This window comes from Amblyomma americanum, chromosome 1 (genome assembly GCF_052857255.1).
Source record: "Amblyomma americanum isolate KBUSLIRL-KWMA chromosome 1, ASM5285725v1, whole genome shotgun sequence".
Taxonomy (NCBI): domain Eukaryota; kingdom Metazoa; phylum Arthropoda; class Arachnida; order Ixodida; family Ixodidae; genus Amblyomma; species Amblyomma americanum.
Window position 1 is genome coordinate 341,252,723 of NC_135497.1, and position 15,425 is coordinate 341,268,147.

At 60.2% G+C, this 15,425-nt stretch overlaps 2 pseudogenes; both read right to left on the bottom strand.

The window, feature by feature from the left end:
- The window catches only part of LOC144116474 (uncharacterized), a 54,782-nt pseudogene extending 52,334 nt beyond the window's left edge, over positions 1-2,448 (bottom strand).
- A 298-nt stretch (positions 2,449-2,746) lies between these two features.
- Positions 2,747-15,425, bottom strand: part of LOC144116475 (uncharacterized) — a 65,656-nt pseudogene continuing 52,977 nt past the window's right edge.

Sequence of the window (15,425 nt, forward strand, 5' to 3'; positions counted from 1 at the left end):
AATCAGTACAGATCATAATTACGCCACTCATGAGGCAAGAAATGCTTTTGCATTAAAAACGACGACCGGATGCTGAACACCGAACGAAGTGCCCTCGCCGAAAGCTGCAACAAAATCGCCTCCGAGCGTGCAACATAACCCCCGCTTTACCTAGAATCGTGGCACATCCAACGCACAAAGGCGAACTTGAACAGATGCCCAAAAACCCTACCTTGCACCTTCAATTAACGTTGCACGTGGATGCTTTTTGTCACGTAATCACAAAGGGTAAGAAAGGGCCACTACCTAGTGCGTGTAAGAAGGGTCATGTTGATCCGGAAACGTTGAGATTTCTTTTTTTTTTCAAGCCTTGGCTGGTTTTCAATGAATCTACCATTTTGGCCATTAACACGCGCTAATCAGTCGATATAGTCCAATTTAATTTTGTCGTTAGTGTCGCTTTAAGTAACTCGCAGAACTGATTACTGGATGGCAGGATCACACATTTTCTTTGCTGGGAGGCTGAAAGCGTCATTTCTAAATTGTCCGGATGAGCAGTCTTATCGCTCACAGCACCAAATACCTAATGCAGCATATGCCCGCAATAAAGAAAGAGGGAAGCACACTGAATTAATAGTCTGGCAAATCAGAAAAGAAAATAGGTTAAAAAGGCACGGTTCAGGCCACCAGGACCATCAGCGAGGCAAAACTGTAGCTATTCTGATAAGCTTGCTTTGCAAGACAACAGAAAAAAAAAACTATCCGCGCATCAGCCCTTATAGCGACACAAGGAGCGAAGAAGTCATTGCGAAGGAGGTCACTTCACAATGACTGCAATGCTACGCTGCTTGTGTGTACAATCGTACTAACATGTGCGAACACAACACTCAAGCCGTCACCGAGTCGGGTAACCGCAGAAACGAACCTCAGCAGAGGTGCCGGTTTTATGAGAAAAATGCGGCGCTGGTCAAAAACTACAACACGTCCACAATAAATAAAGCCAAAGCACTGTTTTCGCGCCATGTCAATGGAGACGCCATCTTGATTTAATTACGTGAAGTAACCATCACGACGACAGTAATCCAAACAAGGCGTGGCCGTAAGTACTCGCCATTCGAAATTATCGCACTTGATTACGCTCTTTAGTGTGGTGCTAGCCATATCGCAGCGACAACATTGCGCGATTTAAACAACCCGCCGCATGTGATGGTATCGCCATCTGTCGACAAGGTCAGTAACCCGGGGCAGTAACCCGCGCCGCCATGCGAGAAGTCGCGAAAGCTTAGGCACTCAAACCAGCCAGCCCTGGAAACAGCGGGGCAGTACTATTCAAACTATTTGTCCCCCACCACCGCAAACTACGCGCAAACGTACATGAACTCCAAAGCGATCAAAAATAAACAATGTGGTGGCTTCCGAAGCATGCAGATGCAGGGAAACGCCGGTACGCGATGCTCGTCAGTCTGCCAACTTGAAACGGCGAACGCCGTTACGAGTCGCTGAACCCCAGTCAAAACTTACAATGCGGCAACAGCTCAGTTTAACGGCCGCAATTGTACCTCAGTTCATGCACAAGTGTCCCTGCGTTGTTAGCAAAGGCGGCACACAGGAACGCGTGCAAGGTTACTGCCAATGAACAGCGATGCGTGCTCCGAAACTGCACGTCGGAATGAACGCATAAGCTCTCCGTACGCGCATTTGCGAGCACTGGCAGATCGAGCAGGCTGGTTCGATACGAAACACCTACCTGGAGGTACTTTTATCAACTTGTACGGCGCAGCATAAGCATGGTCGTGCGCTAGTGCCATCACATCTCCGTTGAGCAGCGGGACGCGACGCGTCCGGTCACCATTGACACTTTTTGTCACTGCGGCCGCCGTTACGGCTAAAGTCCGATTCACAACACGTGCTGCTTGAGGTGGTACCGTTGTTGATGATGCTGCAACGCCTGCCGAGGCTAATGAGGAAGAAAACGATGACGATGCTGCCAAGGAACGCACTGCCGACGAGGTCGACGGTGTGCTCGTGGTGTCCGCATGCCGATAGTCATCGGCTAGGCGGTACCCTTCGACCACAATGTCCCTAAATGTGATGTCCATGCCCCCATTTAGGCTCCCCCACTTCTTCTGAATGCTCGGAGCACTCAAATATCGGCAAGTCTTCTTGTAGCACTGCAGAAACGATACGGAGCTGCAGGTTCTCGGTGAAACCGGCGGTGCTGCTGTTGCACTCTACACAGGGCGAATTCAACCGCATCGTCTGGCCGACACACATTTTGCACACTGTGTGGCGGCACTTTGAAGAAGTGGACGACATGGGGACGACGAGTAGGCCGGAACACACACAACAGGCCAACGCCTGCCGAAGCAGGGACAGCAGGCGATATATGTCAGCCCAGGCATCTTGGTTTTCGGGGTCCGATTCGAACAATTTTCGGGTTACCTGTGTGTAGAGATCCAGAGCGCTCATTGTTCACAATGCGGGCTGGCGCTGAAGGTCCTCTTCAGCCTGCACAACATGAAAAATACACTTTTCATGCGCATTCGCGCTCGACTCCGATCATGTTTTGTTTGTGTCGAGCGCGATGTCGCTGCCGCTTCGGCTGGCACTTTCGCTTTTAGGCATGCCGGGTCAGCTGTTAGCGACGCAGTGGCGCCGAATTTGACGGTCATTGCTCCTTAATCGGTCCCTATAACTGACTTTAACAAAGCTGTTTGGAGGTTAAATATTTTCAGACCTACTCGGCAGATAATATTTGGTTGTCCTTTTATTTGCTGCTGCTGCTGCTGCTGCTGCTGCTGCTGCTGCTGCTGCTGCTGCTGCTGCTGCTGCTGCTGCTGCTGCTGCTGCTGCTGCTGCTGCTGCTGCTGCTGCTGCTGCTGCTGCTGCTGCTTGCTGCTGCTGCTGCTTGCTGCTGCTGCTGCTTGCTGCTGCTGCTGCTGCTTGCTGCTGCTGCTGCTTGCTGCTGCTGCTTGCTGCTTGCTGCTGCTGCTGCTGCTGCTGCTGCTGCTGCTGCTGCTGCTGCTGCTGCTGCTGCTGCTGCTGCTGCTGCTGCTGCTGCTGCTGCTTGCTGCTGCTTGCTGCTGCTGCTTGCTGCTGCTGCTGCTGCTGCTGCTGCTGCTGCTGCTGCTGCTGCTGCTGCTGCTGCTGCTGCTGCTGCTGCTGCTGCTTGCTGCTGCTTGCTGCTGCTTGCTGCTGCTGCTTGCTGCTGCTGCTTGCTGCTTGCTGCTTGCTGCTTGCTGCTGCTGCTGCTTGCTGCTGCTGCTGCTTGCTGCTGCTGCTGCTGCTTGCTGCTGCTGCTGCTTGCTGCTGCTGCTGCTTGCTGCTGCTGCTGCTTGCTGCTGCTGCTGCTTGCTGCTGCTGCTGCTTCCTGCTGCTGCTTCCTGCTGCTGCTGCTTCCTGCTGCTGCTGCTTGCTGCTGCTGCTGCTGCTGCTGCTTGCTGCTGCTGCTGCTTGCTGCTGCTGCTGCTGCTGCTGCTGCTGCTGCTTGCTGCTGCTGCTGCTTGCTGCTGCTGCTGCTTGCTGCTGCTGCTGCTTGCTGCTGCTGCTGCTTGCTGCTGTTGCTTGCTGCTTGCTGCTGCTGCTGCTTGCTGCTGCTGCTTGCTGCTTGCTGCTGCTGCTGCTGCTGCTTGCTGCTGCTTGCTGCTGCTTGCTGCTGCTTGCTGCTGCTTGCTGCTGCTGCTGCTTGCTGCTGCTTGCTGCTGCTTGCTGCTGCTGCTTGCTGCTTGCTGCTGCTTGCTGCTGCTGCTGCTTGCTGCTGCTTGCTGCTGCTTGCTGCTGCTTGCTGCTTGCTGCTGCTTGCTGCTGCTGCTTGCTGCTGCTGCTGCTTGCTGCTGCTGCTGCTTGCTGCTGCTGCTTGCTGCTGCTGCTTGCTGCTGCTGCTGCTGCTGCTGCTGCTGCTTGCTGCTGCTGCTGCTGCTGCTGCTCTGCTGCTGCTGCTGCTGCTGCTTCTGCTGCTGCTGCTGCTGCTGCTGCTGCTGCTGCTTGCTGCTGCTGCTGCTGCTGCTGCTGCTGCTGCTGCTGCTTGCTGCTGCTTGCTGCTGCTTGCTGCTGCTTGCTGCTGCTTGCTGCTGCTGCTGCTGCTGCTGCTTGCTGCTGCTGCTTGCTGCTGCTGCTGCTGCTGCTTGCTGCTGCTGCTTGCTGCTGCTGCTGCTGCTGCTTGCTGCTTGCTGCTGCTGCTTGTTGCTGCTGCTGCTGCTGCTGCTTGCTGCTGCTGCTTGTTGCTGCTGCTTGCTGCTGCTGCTTGTTGCTGCTGCTGCTGCTGCTGCTTGCTGCTGCTGCTTGTTGCTGCTGCTTGCTGCTGCTGCTTGCTGCTTGCTGCTGCTGCTGCTGCTGCTTGCTGCTTGCTGCTTGCTGCTTGCTGCTGCTGCTGCTGCTGCTTGCTGCTGCTGCTTGCTGCTGCTGCTGCTGCTGCTTGCTGCTGCTGCTTGCTGCTGCTTGCTGCTGCTGCTGCTGCTTGCTGCTGCTGCTGCTTGCTGCTGCTGCTGCTGCTTGCTGCTGCTGCTGCTTGCTGCTGCTGCTGCTGCTTGCTGCTGCTGCTGCTGCTTGCTGCTGCTGCTGCTGCTGCTTGCTGCTGCTGCTGCTTGCTGCTGCTGCTGCTGCTTGCTGCTGCTGCTGCTTGCTGCTGCTGCTTGCTGCTGCTGCTTGCTGCTGCTGCTTGCTGCTGCTGCTTGCTGCTGCTGCTTGCTGCTGCTGCTTGCTGCTGCTGCTGCTGCTGCTGCTGCTGCTGCTTGCTGCTGCTGCTGCTGCTGCTGCTTGCTGCTGCTTGCTGCTTGCTGCTTGCTGCTGCTTGCTGCTTGCTGCTGCTTTGCTGCTGCTTGCTGCTTGCTGCTGCTTGCTGCTGCTGCTGCTTGCTGCTGCTGCTGCTTGCTGCTGCTGCTTGCTGCTGCTGCTGCTGCTTGCTGCTGCTGCTTGCTGCTGCTGCTTGCTGCTGCTGCTTGCTGCTGCTGCTTCCTGCTGCTGCTTCCTGCTGCTGCTTCCTGCTGCTGCTGCTTGCTGCTGCTGCTGCTGCTGCTGCTGCTTGCTGCTGCTGCTTGCTGCTGCTGCTGCTGCTGCTGCTGCTGCTTGCTGCTGCTTGCTGCTGCTGCTGCTGCTGCAGCTGCTGCTGCAGCTGCTGCTGCTGCTGCTGCTGCTGCTGCTGCTGCTGCTTGCTTGCTGCTGCTGCTGCTGCTTGCTGCTGCTTGCTGCTGCTTGCTGCTGCTTGCTGCTGCTTGCTGCTGCTGCTGCTGCTGCTTGCTGCTGCTGCTGCTGCTTGCTGCTGCTGCTGCTGCTTGCTGCTTGCTGCTGCTTGCTGCTTGCTGCTGCTGCTGCTGCTGCTTGCTGCTTGCTGCTGCTGCTGCTTGCTGCTGCTTGCTGCTTGCTGCTGCTTGCTGCTGCTGCTGCTTGCTGCTGCTGCTGCTGCTGCTGCTGCTTGCTGCTGCTGCTGCTGCTTGCTGCTGCTGCTGCTTGCTGCTGCTGCTGCTGCTGCTTCTGCTGCTTGCTGCTGCTGCTGCTTGCTGCTTTCTGCTGCTGCTGCTTCTGCTGCTTGCTGCTGCTGCTGCTGCTGCTTGCTGCTGCTGCTTGCTGCTGCTGCTTGCTGCTGCTGCTGCTGCTGCTGCTGCTGCTGCTGCTTGCTGCTGCTGCTGCTGCTTGCTGCTTGCTGCTGCTGCCGCTTGCTGCTTGCTGCTGCTGCTTGCTGCTGCTTGCTGCTGCTGCTGCTGCTTGCTGCTGCTTGCTGCTGCTGCTGCTGCTGCTTGCTGCTGCTGCTGCTGCTGCTTGCTGCTGCTGCTGCTGCTTGTTGCTGCTGCTGCTGCTGCTTGCTGCTGCTGCTGCTGCTGCTTGCTGCTGCTGCTTGCTGCTTGCTGCTGCTGCTGCTTGCTGCTGCTGCTGCTGCTGCTGCTTGCTGCTGCTGCTGCTGCTGCTTGCTGCTGCTGCTTGCTGCTGCTTGCTGCTGCTGCGGTTGCTTGCTGCTGCTGCTGCTGCTTGCTGCTGCTGCTGCTTGCTGCTGCTGCTGCTTGCTGCTGCTGCTGCTGCTGCTTGCTGCTGCTGCTTGCTGCTGCTGCTGCTGCTGCTGCTGCTGCTTGCTGCTGCTGCTTGCTGCTGCTGCTTGCTGCTGCTGCTTGCTGCTGCTGCTTGCTGCTGCTGCTTGCTGCTGCTGCTTGCTGCTGCTGCTTGCTGCTGCTGCTTCCTGCTGCTGCTTCCTGCTGCTGCTTCCTGCTGCTGCTGCTTGCTGCTGCTGCTTGCTGCTGCTGCTGCTGCTGCTGCTGCTGCTGCTGCTTGCTGCTGCTGCTGCTGCTGCTGCTTGCTGCTGCTGCTGCTGCTGCTTGCTGCTGCTGCTGCTGCTGCTTGCTGCTGCTGCTACTTGCTGCTGCTGCTGCTGCTGCTTGCCTGCTGCTTGCTGCTGCTGCTGCTGCTGCTTGCTGCTGCTGCTGCTCTGCTGCTGCTGCTGCTGCTTGCTGCTGCTGCTGCTGCTGCTTGCTGCTGCTGCTGCTGCTCCTTGCTGCTGCTGCTGCTGCTTGCTGCTGCTGCTGATGCTGCTTGCTGCTGCTGCTGCTGCTGCTTGCTGCTGCTGCTGCTGCTTGCTGCTGCTGCTGCTGCTGCTGCTGCTGCTGCTGCTGCTTGCTGCTGCTGCTGCTGCTGCTGCTGCTTGCTGCTGCTGCTGCTTGCTGCTGCTGCTGCTGCTGCTGCTGCTGCTGCTGCTGCTGCTGCTTGCTGCTGCTGCTGCTGCTTGCTGCTGCTGCTGCTGCTTTGCTGCTGCTGCTGCTGCTTGCTGCTGCTGCTGCTGCTTGCTGCTTGCTGCTGCTTGCTGCTTACTGCTGCTGCTGCTTGCTGCTTGCTGCTGCTTGCTGCTTGCTGCTGCTGCTGCTTGCTGCTTGCTGCTGCTTGCTGCTGCTGCTGCTGCTGCTTGCTGCTGCTTGCTGCTGCTGCTGCTTGCTGCTGCTGCTGCTGCTGCTTGCTGCTGCTGCTGCTGCTGCTTGCTGCTGCTTGCTGCTGCTGCTGCTGCTGCTGCTTCTGCTGCTTGCTGCTGCTGCTGCTGCTGCTTTCTGCTGCTGCTGCTGCTGCTGCTTTCTGCTGCTGCTGCTGCTTGCTGCTGCTGCTGCTGCTTGCTGCTGCTGCTGCTGCTTGCTGCTGCTGCTTGCTGCTGCTGCTTGCTGCTGCTGCTGCTGCTGCTTGCTGCTGCTGCTGCTGCTTGCTGCTTGCTGCTGCTGCTGCTGCTGCTTGCTGCTTGCTGCTGCTGCTGCTGCTTGCTGCTGCTTGCTGCTGCTGCTGCTGCTGCTTGCTGCTGCTGCTGCTGCTTGTTGCTGCTGCTGCTGCTGCTGCTTGCTGCTGCTGCTGCTGCTGCTGCTTGCTGCTGCTGCTTGCTGCTTGCTGCTGCTGCTGCTGCTGCTTGCTGCTGCTGCTGCTTGCTGCTGCTGCTGCTGCTGCTGCTTGCTGCTGCTGCTGCTTGCTGCTGCTGCTGCTGCTGCTGCGGTTGCTTGCTGCTGCTGCTGCTGCTTGCTGCTGCTGCTGCTTGCTGCTGCTGCTGCTGCTTGCTGCTGCTGCTGCTTGCTGCTGCTGCTGCTGCTGGCTGCTGCTGCTGCTGCTGCTTGCTGCTGCTGCTTGCTGCTGCTGCTGCTTGCTGCTGCTGCTGCTGCTTGCTGCTGCTGCTGCTGCTGCTGCTTGCTGCTGCTGCTGCTGCTGCTGCTTGCTGCTGCTGCTGCTGCTTGCTGCTGCTGCTGCTGCTTGCTGCTGCTGCTGCTGCTTGCTGCTGCTGCTGCTGCTGCTTGCTGCTGCTTGCTGCTTGCTGCTGCTTGCTGCTGCTGCTGCTTGCTGCTGCTGCTGCTGCTTGCTGCTGCTGCTGCTGCTTGCTGCTGCTGCTGCTTGCTGCTGCTGCTGCTGCTGCTGCTTCTGCTGCTTGCTGCTGCTGCTGCTTGCTGCTTTCTGCTGCTGCTGCTTCTGCTGCTTGCTGCTGCTGCTGCTGCTGCTTGCTGCTGCTGCTGCTTGCTGCTGCTGCTTGCTGCTGCTGCTTGCTGCTGCTGCTGCTGCTTGCTGCTGCTGCTGCTGCTTGCTGCTTGCTGCTGCTGCTGCTGCTGCTTGCTGCTTGCTGCTGCTGCTGCTGCTTGCTGCTGCTTGCTGCTGCTGCTGCTGCTTGCTGCTGCTTGCTGCTGCTGCTGCGGCTGCTTGCTGCTGCTGCTGCTGCTTGCTGCTGCTGCTTCCTGCTGCTGCTTCCTGCTGCTGCTTCCTGCTGCTGCTGCTTGCTGCTGCTGCTGCTTGCTACTGCTGCTGCTGCTGCTGCTACTGCTGCTGCTGCTTGCTGCTGCTGCTGCTGCTGCTGCTTGCTGCTGCTGCTGCTGCTGCTTGCTGCTGCTGCTTGCTGCTGCTGCTTGCTGCTGCTGCTTGCTGCTGCTGCTTGCTGCTGCTGCTTGCTGCTGCTGCTTGCTGCTGCTGCTTGCTGCTGCTGCTGCTGCTGCTGCTGCTGCTGCTTGCTGCTGCTGCTTGCTGCTGCTTGCTGCTGCTGCTTGCTGCTGCTTGCTGCTTGCTGCTTGCTGCTGCTTGCTGCTTGCTGCTGCTTGCTGCTTGCTGCTGCTTGCTGCTTGCTGCTGCTTGCTGCTGCTGCTGCTTGCTGCTGCTGCTTGCTGCTGCTGCTGCTGCTTGCTGCTGCTGCTTGCTGCTGCTGCTTGCTGCTGCTGCTTGCTGCTGCTGCTTGCTGCTGCTGCTTCCTGCTGCTGCTTCCTGCTGCTGCTTCCTGCTGCTGCTGCTTGCTGCTGCTGCTGCTTGCTACTGCTGCTGCTGCTGCTGCTGCTGCTGCTGCTGCTGCTGCTGCTGCTGCTGCTGCTGCTTGCTGCTGCTGCTGCTGCTGCTTGCTGCGGCTGCTGCTGCTGCTGCTGCTGCTGCTGCTTGCTGCTGCTGCTGCTGCAGCTGCTGCTGCAGCTGCTGCTGCTGCTGCTGCTGCTGCTGCTGCTTGCTGCTGCTGCTGCTTGCTGCTGCTGCTGCTTGCTGCTGCTGCTGCTGCTTGCTGCTGCTGCTGCTGCTTGCTGCTGCTGCTGCTGCTTGCTGCTGCTGCTGCTGCTTGCTGCTGCTGCTGCTGCTTGCTGCTTGCTGCTGCTTGCTGCTTGCTGCTGCTTGCTGCTGCTGCTGCTGCTGCTTGCTGCTTGCTGCTGCTGCTGCTTGCTGCTGCTTGCTGCTTGCTGCTGCTTGCTGCTGCTGCTGCTTGCTGCTGCTGCTGCTGCTGCTGCTGCTGCTGCTTGCTGCTGCTGCTGCTGCTGCTTGCTGCTGCTTGCTGCTGCTGCTGCTGCTGCTTGCTGCTGCTGCTGCTGCTTCTGCTGCTTGCTGCTGCTGCTGCTTGCTGCTTTCTGCTGCTGCTGCTTCTGCTGCTTGCTGCTGCTGCTGCTGCTGCTGCTGCTTGCTGCTGCTGCTGCTGCTTGCTGCTGCTGCTTGCTGCTGCTGCTTGCTGCTGCTGCTGCTGCTGCTGCTGCTGCTGCTGCTGCTGCTGCTGCTGCTGCTTGCTGCTGCTGCTGCTGCTTGCTGCTTGCTGCTGCTGCTGCTGCTGCTGCTTGCTGCTTGCTGCTGCTGCTGCTTGCTGCTGCTTGCTGCTGCTGCTGCTGCTTTCTGCTGCTTGCTGCTGCTGCTGCTGCTGCTTGCTGCTGCTGCTGCTGCTGCTTGTTGCTGCTGCTGCTGCTGCTGCTTGCTGCTGCTGCTGCTGCTGCTGCTTGCTGCTGCTGCTTGCTGCTTGCTGCTGCTGCTGCTTGCTGCTGCTGCTGCTGCTGCTGCTTGCTGCTGCTGCTGCTGCTGCTTGCTGCTGCTGCTTGCTGCTGCTGCTGCTGCTGCGGTTGCTTGCTGCTTGCTGCTGCTGCTGCTGCTGCGGTTGCTTGCTGCTGCTGCTGCTGCTGCTTGCTGCTGCTGCTTGCTGCTGCTGCTGCTTGCTGCTGCTGCTGCTGCTGCTGCTTGCTGCTGCTGCTGCTGCTTGCTGCTGCTGCTTGCTGCTGCTGCTTGCTGCTGCTGCTTGCTGCTGCTGCTTGCTGCTGCTGCTTGCTGCTGCTGCTTGCTGCTGCTGCTTCTGCTGCTGCTTCATGCTGCTGCTTCCTGCTGCTGCTGCTTGCTGCTGCTGCTTGCTGCTGCTGCTGCTGCTGCTGCTTGCTGCTGCTGCTGCTGCTGCTGCTGCTTGCTGCTGCTGCTGCTGCTGCTGCTGCTGCTGCTGCTGCTTGCTGCTGCTGCTGCTTGCTGCTGCTGCTGCTGCTGCTTGCTGCTGCTTGCTGCTGCTGCTGCTTGCTGCTGCTGCTGCTTGCTGCTGCTGCTGCTTGCTGCTTGCTGCTGGCTGCTGCTGCTGCTGCTGCTGCTGCTCCTTGCTGCTGCTGCTGCTGCTTGCTGCTGCTGCTGATGCTGCTTGCTGCTGCTGCTGCTGCTGCTTGCTGCTGCTGCTGCTGCTGCTTGCTGCTGCTGCTGCTGCTGCTGCTTGCTGCTGCTGCTGCTGCTGCTGCTGCTGCTGCTTGCTGCTGCTGCTGCTGCTGCTGCTTGCTGCTGCTGCTGCTGCTGCTTGCTGCTGCTGCTGCTGCTGCTGCTGCTGCTGCTTGCTGCTGCTGCTGCTGCTTGCTGCTGCTGCTGCTGCTTGCTGCTGCTGCTGCTTGCTGCTTGCTGCTGCTTGCTGATTGCTGCTGCTGCTGCTTGCTGCTTGCTGCTGCTTGCTGCTTGCTGCTGCTTGCTGCTTGCTGCTGCTGCTGCTTGCTGCTTGCTGCTGCTTGCTGCTGCTGCTGCTGCTGCTTGCTGCTGCTTGCTGCTGCTGCTGCTGCTGCTGCTGCTTGCTGCTGCTGCTGCTGCTGCTTGCTGCTGCTTGCTGCTGCTGCTGCTGCTGCTGCTTCTGCTGCTTGCTGCTGCTGCTGCTTTCTGCTGCTGCTGCTGCTGCTGCTTTCTGCTGCTGCTGCTGCTGCTGCTTGCTGCTGCTGCTGCTGCTGCTTGCTGCTGCTGCTGCTGCTTGCTGCTGCTGCTTGCTGCTGCTGCTGCTGCTGCTTGCTGCTGCTTGCTGCTGCTGCTGCTGCTGCTGCTTGCTGCTGCTGCTGCTGCTGCTTGCTGCTGCTGCTGCTGCTGCTTGCTGCTGCTGCTGCTGCTTGTTGCTGCTGCTGCTGCTGCTTGCTGCTGCTGCTGCTGCTGCTTGCTGCTGCTGCTTGCTGCTTGCTGCTGCTGCTTGCTGCTGCTGCTTGCTTGCTGCTGCTGCTGCTTGCTGCTGCTGCTGCTGCTGCTGCTGCTTGCTGCTGCTGCTGCTTGCTGCTGCTGCTGCTGCTGCGGTTGCTTGCTGCTGCTGCTGCTGCTTGCTGCTGCTGCTGCTGCTTGCTGCTGCTGCTGCTGCTGCTGCTTGCTGCTGCTGCTGCTTGCTGCTGCTGCTGCTGCTGCTGGCTGCTGCTGCTGCTGGCTGCTGCTGCTGCTGCTGCTTGCTGCTGCTGCTTGCTGCTGCTGCTGCTTGCTGCTGCTGCTGCTGCTTGCTGCTGCTGCTGCTGCTTGCTGCTGCTGCTGCTGCTGCTGCTTGCTGCTGCTGCTGCTTGCTGCTGCTGCTTGCTGCTGCTGCTGCTGCTTGCTGCTGCTGCTGCTGCTGCTGCTGCTGCTGCTGCTGCTGCTTGCTGCTGCTGCTGCTTGCTGCTGCTGCTGCTTGCTGCTGCTGCTGCTTGCTGCTGCTGCTGCTTGCTGCTGCTGCTGCTTGCTGCTGCTGCTTGCTGCTTGCTGCTGCTGCTGCTGCTGCTGCTGCTGCTGCTGCTGCTGCTGCTGCTGCTGCTGCTGCTGCTGCTGCTGCTGCTGCTGCTGCTGCTTGCTGCTGCTTGCTGCTGCTGCTGCTGCTGCTGCTGCTGCTGCTGCTGCTGCTGCTGCTTGCTGCTGCTTGCTGCTGCTTGCTGCTGCTGCTTGCTGCTGCTGCTTGCTGCTTGCTGCTTGCTGCTTGCTGCTTGCTGCTGCTGCTTGCTGCTGCTGCTGCTTGCTGCTGCTGCTGCTGCTTGCTGCTGCTGCTGCTTGCTGCTGCTGCTGCTTGCTGCTGCTGCTGCTTGCTGCTGCTGCTGCTTGCTGCTGCTGCTGCTTCCTGCTGCTGCTTCCTGCTGCTGCTGCTTCCTGCTGCTGCTGCTTGCTGCTGCTGCTGCTGCTGCTTGCTGCTGCTGCTGCTGCTGCTGCTGCTGCTGCTGCTGCTGCTGCTGCTGCTGCTGCTGCTGCTGCTTGCTGCTGCTGCTGCTTGCTGCTGCTGCTGCTTGCTGCTGCTGCTGCTTGCTGCTGTTGCTTGCTGCTTGCTGCTGCTGCTGCTTGCTGCTGCTGCTTGCTGCTTGCTGCTGCTGCTGCTGCTTGCTGCTGCTGCTGCTGCTTGCTGCTGCTTGCTGCTGCTTGCTGCTGCTTGCTGCTGCTTGCTGCTGCTGCTGCTTGCTGCTGCTTGCTGCTGCTTGCTGCTGCTGCTTGCTGCTTGCTGCTGCTTGCTGCTGCTGCTGCTTGCTGCTGCTTGCTGCTGCTTGCTGCTGCTTGCTGCTTGCTGCTGCTTGCTGCTGCTGCTTGCTGCTGCTGCTGCTTGCTGCTGCTGCTTGCTGCTGCTGCTTGCTGCTGCTGCTGCTGCTGCTGCTGCTTGCTGCTGCTGCTGCTTGCTGCTTCTGCTGCTGCTGCTGCTGCTGCTTCTGCTGCTGCTGCTGCTGCTGCTGCTGCTGCTTGCTGCTGCTGCTGCTGCTGCTTGCTGCTGCTTGCTGCTGCTGCTGCTGCTGCTTGCTGCTGCTTGCTGCTGCTTGCTGCTGCTGCTGCTGCTTGCTGCTGCTGCTGCTGCTGCTTGCTGCTGCTGCTTGCTGCTGCTGCTGCTGCTGCTTGCTGCTTGCTGCTGCTGCTTGTTGCTGCTGCTGCTGCTGCTGCTTGCTGCTGCTGCTTGTTGCTGCTGCTTGCTGCTGCTGCTTGTTGCTGCTGCTGCTGCTGCTGCTTGCTGCTGCTGCTTGTTGCTGCTGCTTGCTGCTGCTGCTTGCTGCTTGCTGCTGCTGCTGCTGCTTGCTGCTTGCTGCTTGCTGCTTGCTGCTGCTGCTGCTGCTGCTTGCTGCTGCTGCTTGCTGCTGCTGCTGCTGCTGCTTGCTGCTGCTGCTTGCTGCTGCTTGCTGCTGCTGCTGCTTGCTGCTGCTGCTGCTGCTTGCTGCTGCTGCTGCTTGCTGCTGCTGCTGCTGCTTGCTGCTGCTGCTGCTGCTGCTGCTTGCTGCTGCTGCTGCTGCTTGCTGCTGCTGCTGCTGCTGCTGCTGCTTGCTGCTGCTTGCTGCTTGCTGCTTGCTGCTGCTGCTGCTTGCTGCTGCTTGCTGCTGCTTGCTGCTTGCTGCTGCTTGCTGCTGCTGCTGCTTGCTGCTGCTGCTGCTTGCTGCTGCTGCTTGCTGCTGCTGCTTGCTGCTGCTGCTTGCTGCTGCTGCTTGCTGCTGCTGCTTGCTGCTGCTGCTTCCTGCTGCTGCTTCTGCTGCTGCTTCCTGCTGCTGCTGCTTGCTGCTGCTGCTGCTGCTGCTGCTTGCTGCTGCTGCTTGCTGCTGCTGCTGCTGCTGCTGCTTGCTGCTGCTGCTGCTGCTGCAGCTGCTGCTGCAGCTGCTGCTGCTGCTGCTGCTGCTTGCTGCTGCTGCTGCTTGCTGCTGCTGCTGCTGCTTGCTGCTGCTTGCTGCTGCTTGCTGCTGCTTGCTGCTGCTTGCTGCTGCTGCTGCTGCTTGCTGCTGCTGCTGCTGCTTGCTGCTGCTGCTGCTGCTTGCTGCTTGCTGCTGCTTGCTGCTTGCTGCTGCTGCTGCTGCTGCTTGCTGCTTGCTGCTGCTGCTGCTTGCTGCTGCTTGCTGCTGCTTGCTGCTTGCTGCTGCTTGCTGCTGCTGCTGCTTGCTGCTGCTGCTGCTGCTGCTGCTGCTGCTGCTGCTTGCTGCTGCTGCTGCTGCTGCTTGCTGCTGCTGCTGCTTGCTGCTGCTGCTGCTGCTGCTTCTGCTGCTTGCTGCTGCTGCTGCTTGCTGCTTTCTGCTGCTGCTGCTTCTGCTGCTTGCTGCTGCTGCTGCTGCTGCTTGCTGCTGCTGCTTGCTGCTGCTGCTTGCTGCTGCTGCTGCTGCTGCTGCTGCTGCTTGCTGCTGCTGCTGCTGCTTGCTGCTTGCTGCTGCTGCTGCTTGCTGCTTGCTGCTGCTGCTTGCTGCTGCTTGCTGCTGCTGCTGCTGCTTGCTGCTGCTTGCTGCTGCTGCTGCTGCTGCTTGCTGCTGCTGCTGCTGCTGCTTGCTGCTGCTGCTGCTGCTTGTTGCTGCTGCTGCTGCTGCTGCTTGCTGCTGCTGCTGCTGCTGCTTGCTGCTGCTGCTTGCTGCTTGCTGCTGCTGCTGCTTGCTGCTGCTGCTGCTGCTGCTGCTTGCTGCTGCTGCTGCTGCTGCTTGCTGCTGCTGCTTGCTGCTGCTGCTGCTGCTGCGGTTGCTTGCTGCTGCTGCTGCTGCTTGCTGCTGCTGCTGCTGCTGCTGCTGCTTGCTGCTGCTTGCTGCTGCTGCTGCTGCTGCTGCTGCTGCTGCTGCTGCTTGCTGCTGCTGCTGCTGCTGCTGCTGCTGCTGCTGCTGCTGCTTGCTGCTGCTGCTGCTTGCTGCTGCTGCTTGCTGCTGCTGCTTGCTGCTGCTGCTTGCTGCTGCTGCTTGCTGCTGCTGCTTGCTGCTGCTGCTTGCTGCTGCTGCTTGCTGCTGCTGCTTCTGCTGCTGCTTCCTGCTGCTGCTTCCTGCTGCTGCTGCTTGCTGCTGCTGCTTGCTGCTGCTGCTGCTGCTGCTGCTGCTGCTGCTTGCTGCTGCTGCTGCTGCTGCTGCTGCTTGCTGCTGCTGCTGCTGCTTGCTGCTGCTGCTGCTGCTGCTTGCTGCTGCTGCTACTTGCTGCTGCTGCTGCTGCTGCTGCTTGCTGCTGCTTGCTGCTGCTGCTGCTGCTGCTTGCTGCTGCTGCTGCTTGCTGCTGCTGCTGCTTGCTGCTGCTGCTGCTGCTGCTTGCTGCTGCTGCTGCTGCTCCTTGCTGCTGCTGCTGCTGCTTGCTGCTGCTGCTGATGCTGCTTGCTGCTGCTGCTGCTGCTGCTTGCTGCTGCTGCTGCTGCTTGCTGCTGCTGCTGCTGCTGCTGCTGCTGCTGCTGCTTGCTGCTGCTGCTGCTGCTGCTGCTGCTGCTGCTGCTGCTGCTGCTGCTTGCTGCTGCTGCTGCTGCTGCTTGCTGCTGCTGCTGCTGCTTGCTGCTGCTGCTGCTGCTTGCTGCTGCTGCTGCTGCTTGCTGCTGCTGCTGCTGCTTTGCTGCTGCTGCTGCTGCTTGCTGCTTGCTGCTGCTTGCTGCTTACTGCTGGCTGCTGCTTGCTGCTGCTGCTGCTTGCTGCTTGCTGCTGCTGCTGCTTGCTGCTTGCTGCTGCTTGCTGCTGCTGCTGCTGCTGCTTGCTGCTGCTTGCTGCTGCTGCTGCTTGCTGCTGCTGCTGCTGCTGCTGCTTGCTGCTGCTGCTGCTGCTGCTTGCTGCTGCTTGCTGCTGCTGCTGCTGCTGCTGCTTCTGCTG